Source organism: Papio anubis, chromosome 2 (genome assembly GCF_008728515.1).
Source record: "Papio anubis isolate 15944 chromosome 2, Panubis1.0, whole genome shotgun sequence".
Classification (NCBI taxonomy): Eukaryota; Metazoa; Chordata; class Mammalia; order Primates; family Cercopithecidae; genus Papio; species Papio anubis.
Window position 1 is genome coordinate 182006921 of NC_044977.1, and position 6664 is coordinate 182013584.

At 38.3% G+C, this 6664-nt stretch overlaps 1 pseudogene; it reads left to right on the forward strand.

Moving 5' to 3' along the window:
- The first annotated feature begins 2165 nt into the window (after positions 1-2165).
- Positions 2166-5370, forward strand: LOC110742668 (annotated as a pseudogene).
- Positions 5371-6664: the final 1294 nt, after the last annotated feature.

Here is a 6664-nt window from a genome sequence, read left to right on the forward strand (position 1 = left end):
TCCTTGGAAATAATAATTTTCATTTGTTGATACCTGACAGTAAGCATCAGAGGAAAAGTTCCACTGGAATTCAAGAGGTTTGTCTTCACTCAGTTTCCAATTATGCTGTATTTTCCTTTTATATGCTACAAATTTGATTGATTGCTTGTTTTAAGGAATGAGGTAAATTAAGCTCAGTCAACTATCTGACATGCTTGTAGCTCTGAGACAGCTGAGGAACAGGTGGTCTAAAATGCATAGCCCTTTCAGTTAATTTAGTTGACTCACTTGAATCTAATTCTAAGAAAACCCATCAAGCTGTCAATCAAAGACCCTTGAGTGAAGAGAAGGCAAAGCAACAGGATTAAAGTAAAGCAATTATATTCGCCAAGCAGAGGACTTGATTTCATGAAAAGAAACAGCAATACCAACAGATGTTCAGTTGGATCAGCTGAAGTTTGTGTTTGTGTTTGGATTTGGATATATATATATATATATATATATATTTTTTTTTCCCCTATGGCTTTTCTGAAAAAGTCCATAGAAGTGTTCTATTTTACTTTTAAGACCAAAAAAGCCACTATATAATCTCTGTTCACTGGCTGGAGTTTGCATTTTTCTTTACTATGATGGGTGAAAAAGTTTTCTGCTCTAAAAACCAGGTCCTTGGCTTTCTGTGAGTACACGTGATTTTTGAAACCTGATGTCTTCTATTCTCCATCTATTACAGCCCTAACATTTATTAAAACTCCTAAACACCCAAGATAGGTGACATGTATAACATCTAACATAAATAAGTTCTGGAATGTAAAAGAATGTTTTGTGCAGTAGGAAGTTGAAAAGAAGCAGCCCAGTAGAACGATGATCAAAAGATATGAAGTGAGGGGGTTTCAAATGGTTAATTATTATCAGGAGATTCAACATTGGTTAGCAGTAATCAGAGAAATGCAAAACTGTATTGATCTGGATTGGTTACTGTATGGTAGATGCACCTGAGAGTGATAACCTGCGCATACCCTAAGAATGATACTGTATGGCATAGGCACCTGAATGTTCAGATTTTCGAGCTAAGGAATCCAGGAGTAGCCAACTTGGAGATCCACTCCTTATCTAAGAGGAACATCTGTGTCTCTGGCCCAGCCCCTGGAAACATGCCATACTAGAGATCAAGGCCCTTTGTTACGGGTTAAACGAAGATTGCCAGGTGGGGGTTGTTAGGGGGAGAGTGTTAAGTGAAAATTTTGTGTAAACTGAACGCTTTCTGAAAGTGGTCGCAGTTCTTCTGCCCAGTCCACCACCACTGGACTCTCTCCCCTGTATAGAAGCTCTTGGCCGGGCGCAGTGGCTCACGTCTGTAATCCCAGCAGTTTGGGAGTCCAAGGTGGGCAGATCATGAGGTCAGGAGATGGAGGCTGTCCTGACTAACATGGTGAAACTCTGTCTCTACTAAAAATACAAAAAATGAGCCGGGCATGGTGTCGGGTGCCTGTAGTCCTAGCTACTCGGGAGGCTGAGGCAGGAGAATGGCATGAACCCAGGAGGAGGAGCTTGCAGTGAGCCGAGATCACACCACTGCACTCCAGCCTGGGCGACAGAGCAAGACTCAGTCTCAAAAAAAAAAAAAAAAAAAAAAAAAAGCTCCTGATAACACACCATGTCTCATTCTCTGGTTCTGGGTCTCTTATTTGGCCTCTTGAACCTGGTGCCATCCCGTTAGAGTCAATAGAGTTTTGGCATAACAGTTACACACTGTGTTCTATTTGTAAAAATGTATTGAGATGTACACGTATACTTTTCTGTATGTTCATATTTCAATAAGGAGTTGAAAAAGGATCAGAAAGAAGCAATAAACTAACACTTTAAAAAAGATGTCAATTTATACCTTTACAGATTGGCAAAGATTTGAGCAACTGAAATATCCAATATTGTTAGAGTTGTAAAGAAATGTGGTACCTTCTGCACTCTTAGTGGGAATATAAATTGGTACCCGCTTCTGAGAGAGAAAAAAAATCTGGCACTATTTAGTGGAACTGAGAATGCTCAAACTCTAGAACACAACAATCCCACTCCTGGATATAACAAAAAAATATAGTTTAGGATCTCAAGGAGAAATGTAAAAGATAATGAGCATACATAACAGTTCCTTAAATCTCATATTAAATAAGATATGCACATAAAGTGCCTGGAATTGTGCTTTTCACCTATGTGGACCACATACATACATAGTAACTAATGTGGCAGGGAAATGGAGAAGATGGAGATGGGACACATCTTGTTGGATGCAAGATGAAATGCAAAATAACTGAACTCACCAAGTTAAATATGTTTATGAGTAAATGACATATTTCTCCCTTGATTCCTAGGCTTGTGGAAGAAACAGTAAAAAAGAAAAGAGAAAAAAATATTTGCAGACAAGGAAGTTCATGATAAAAAGATGATGAAGCTGGCCTGAAACAATTCAAGTTTCCAAAATGTCTCTGGAGCCACAGGAAGCCTCAGAAAGCCATCCTTGGAGTTCAGACGATGTCCTGAAAAGTCACTGAAGAAGACAAGGAATTATGAAATGACAGAACAAGCAAAGAAATTATATTCAGCTGACATAGGGAGTGGGCGAAGGGTAATAAAAGAAGAAGGCCCGGAAGCGAGATAAATCAGTGAGCAACAATACAGGCAGAAGTGAATTGGCTGAAGAGCTAATTGGGTTTAATAATTATCATCCCCTCCTCACGCACAAGCGCATCAAAGTAGTTTTGTATTCTTCATCAGAAAGATAACCTCCCCAAATCTTATAAACCTAACAGAGAAAGCCAAAGTGCCCCATCTCTAGACTCCACTCCAGACAAATGTCTTTTCATTTTTCTTTTATAGTTTGTTTTTGTTTTTGTCCCATTTATGTTGAAAGAAAAGACATTACAGGTGCCATCTGTCCAGCTGCATCACCTCTAGAACATTGCCTGGTGAGATCATAGAGGACTGCTATATCCCAAGGATTAACTAACTCTCCCATAGTTTCATTTCTTGCCTTACCTTTTCAGTACAAAATGCATGCTGTTAGGGATTACCAGAGAAGAAATTCACAGCAGAAACAGCCAAGGAGACAATCTTGCCTTCACCTGAGTCCCACACAGGATGAGAGAGGTAATCAGAGGCATTACAGCCTCTTAGACATGTGTAGACTATTGAATTAATTACACAGTTCTGCTTTCTCCTTTGTGTCTGGAAATCAAATCCAAAAGAGCTACAAAGTTTTTGGAGAGGACACCACTAGGTCACTAGCCAGATTCACATTTTATATCATAAGGATTGATTTTTTTTTTTTTTTTTTTTTTTTACCTGGGATTGCATAAGGAGACCATTGAAACCTACATAATTGTTACATTTGGACAGATTTTCAGCATTGTAAAGACCACGAAACGCCATCTGGCCCCCTGTAGGGTCTTATTATTGCGGTCAGGTAGCTAAATAAATGTGTAATCTGTAACTGCTGGCATAAATTACCTATTTCGCAGCCTTCTCCAGAGCATGAACAAAATCAGAGAGACATAGAAATTCTTCTTTGTAATACCATTTACTGTGGGCAAATTGATGAAACAGCCTATGTAGCTCTTTCATTAAGCAAGTGACCCCTGAAGGGGAATGCACAGCAGCTGGAATTATTCAGCCAATCAAGGCAAGCAGGTGTAGATGTGACCTACTGGATTCACAGCTCAACTTTACAGCTGGGTTAAACTCTTGCTGTTTTCTCAAAGCTTGGGCCTGTGTCAGCAGCAGCAGCAACAGCATCGCCAGGGAGCGTTTTAGAACACAGATCCTTGGGCCTCACCCCGGACACACCCAAACAGAATCTGCATTTAAAGATCCCCAAGTGATTCATGTGCACAATGAAGACTGAGAAGCATTGGTTTAAAGATGTGATACTGAGATGACCAAAAACTGCCCCCAAAGCTATCTGAGGTCTAAGTTCACCATAGAGACATGAGGAAGAAGGATATATGTAGTATATTTGTTTACACGGGCTCTGGAATCAGAAAAAAAAGGGATACAAACACTGGATCAACCTTTACCAGTTCTACGCCCTTGGGTAAGTTGTCAGTCTCTTTACTTTCAGGTCCCTTACCTCTAAAGTGGGACAATAATATTACTTTCTTCATAGGATTGCAATTTTCTTGCTAAGCTCAGAGCAGGTCGCCTATAAGCCCTCAATATCAGTTCTCTTATGATTCGAAGGTATAGATACTGACGGCATAATCTGGGAAAGAATAATTGAGTCCAACTACCTCTGCTGCAGACCTTGATTATCCCTTGATTATAAATACTGCTGCAGGGTTCTGTGCTTGCTCTGCTTGCCTCCTCCTGGCTCAGTTCTCTGCAGGAAAACATGGATCCTCCAATGTCAGATTCTAATACATTTCTCAGTTCCACTGATATTGGGAAAGAGACCACTTTTTACAACATGCTAAGGTCTTAGATGCTGAACAAAGTAAGATAAAGAAAATGTATAGGGATCCTTTCCATGCCAATAGCACTCACGCAAACATGGTGAATGTTCCTAAAACCCACCGGACTTTCTGTAAGAAGTGGGGCAAGTACCAACTCCATAAAGTAACACAGTACAAGAAGGGCAAGGATTCTCTGTAGGCCCAGGGAAAGTGGCATTCTAACAGGAAGCAGAGTGGCTATGGTGGGCAGACTAAGTTGATTTTCTGGAAAAAGGCTAAAACTACAAAGATTGTGCTAAGGTTTGACTGTATGGAACCCAACTGCAGATCTAAGAGAATGCTGGCTATTAAAATATGCAAGCATTTTGAACTGGGAGGAAATAAGAGAAAGGGCCAAGCGATCCAGTTCTAAGTGTCATCTTTTGTTTTATTACTGTATTAGTCCGTTTTCACACTGATGATAAAGATATATCTGAGACTGGGCAATTTACAAAAGAAAAGTTTAATTGAACTCACAGTTCCACGTGGCTGGGGAGGCCTCATGATCATGGTGGAAGGTAAGGGAGATAAGGATATGTATAATGGGTATAAACATACAGTTAAACAGAAAAAAAATAAGTTACAATGTTTGATGGCAGAGTAGGATGACTAGACTTGACAGCAATATATTGTATATTTCAAAATAGCTAAGAGGGGACTGCAAGTGTTTCCAACACATAAAAACAATAAATACTTGAAGTGATGGATATTCAAACAACCTGATTTGATCATTATACATTCTATGTTATAACAAAATACTACACGTACCCCATAAAAATGTACAAACATAGGTCAATAAAAAAGTGAGAGAAGGGCCAGATAGGTGCAGTGGCTCACGCCTGTAATCCCAGCACTTTGGTAGTCCGAGGCAGGTGGATCACTACGTCAGGCATTGGAGACCAGCCTGGCCAACATAGTGAAACTGTCTCTACTAAAAAAAAAAAAAAATAGAAAAATTAGCTGAGCATGGTGGTGGGCACCTGTAATTCCAGCTACTCGGGAGGCTGAGGCAGGAGAATCACTTGAACCTGGGAGGCAGAGGTTGCAGTAAGCCAAGATCGCGCCACTGCACTCCAGCACAGGCAACAGTGCAAGACTCGGTCTCAAAAAAAGAAAAAAAAAAAAAGGTGAGAGAAGACATTTATTATAGCACAAATAACTGACAAATGACTATGAATATGTAAGGAAGTTTTATAAATCAATAATAAAATATAACCTATTTTTAATTGGCAAAATACTTAAATATTAACTTCATAAAAGAGAATACTAAAAATGCCATAAACATGAAAAGGTGCTCAAGCTCATTCATCATTAAGGGAATGCAAATTAAAAAGACAATGAGATACCATTATATTTTACTAGAATTGTGCAAATTTAAAAGACTGAGAACTTCAAGTGTTGCCAAAGATGTGGTACATTTTGAGGACTCCTTCACAGCTGCTAGAAGTACAAATTGAAATTACTGCCTTAAAAAATTATTTAGTGTTACATACTAAAGTTTAATATGCCTATACACTACGATTCTACTTCTGGTTAAATATAAATTTAGAAATAAAATGAAAGTATACTGTATAATATGTATATAAAATATGTGCACTTTTGGACCAAAATGCTTGCAAAAGAATTTTTATAGCAGTGTTTTTCATAATAGGCAAAATTTGGAATTTGAATATGGCTCAAAGTCCATCAAGTCTAAATATATCAATAAATCATGATATATATTTATACAGTCGAGTACTTTACATACAACAATGAAAATCAACATTTCACAGTTAGTTATACGCAGAAACATGGATGAAGCTCACAAAGAAACTGAATGAGAAAAAAAAAGCCAATGCAATAGGCTGTTTTATATATAGGGGTTACCTATAGGATAGAAATTTGCCTTTTCAGAAAAAGGGAAGAATGATGACCAGGAAGACCAAAAGGTAACTTTTAAGGTTCTGGCATCCCATGTCTTTACCTAGTGGGAATTATATAGGTGTACTCATGTTCTGATAGTAAATATGTGAGATTTTCCTGCATGTGTTATACTGCAGTAAAAACTTAAAACATACGGGGTTATTTAGTGGCTATAGAATCTCAGTTTGGGAAGATGAAAAATTTCTTGAGATAGATAGTGGCAATGATTGCACAACAATGTCAATGTACTTAATGTCCCTGATCTGTACACTAAAACATGGTTAAAATAGTAAATTTTAAATTAT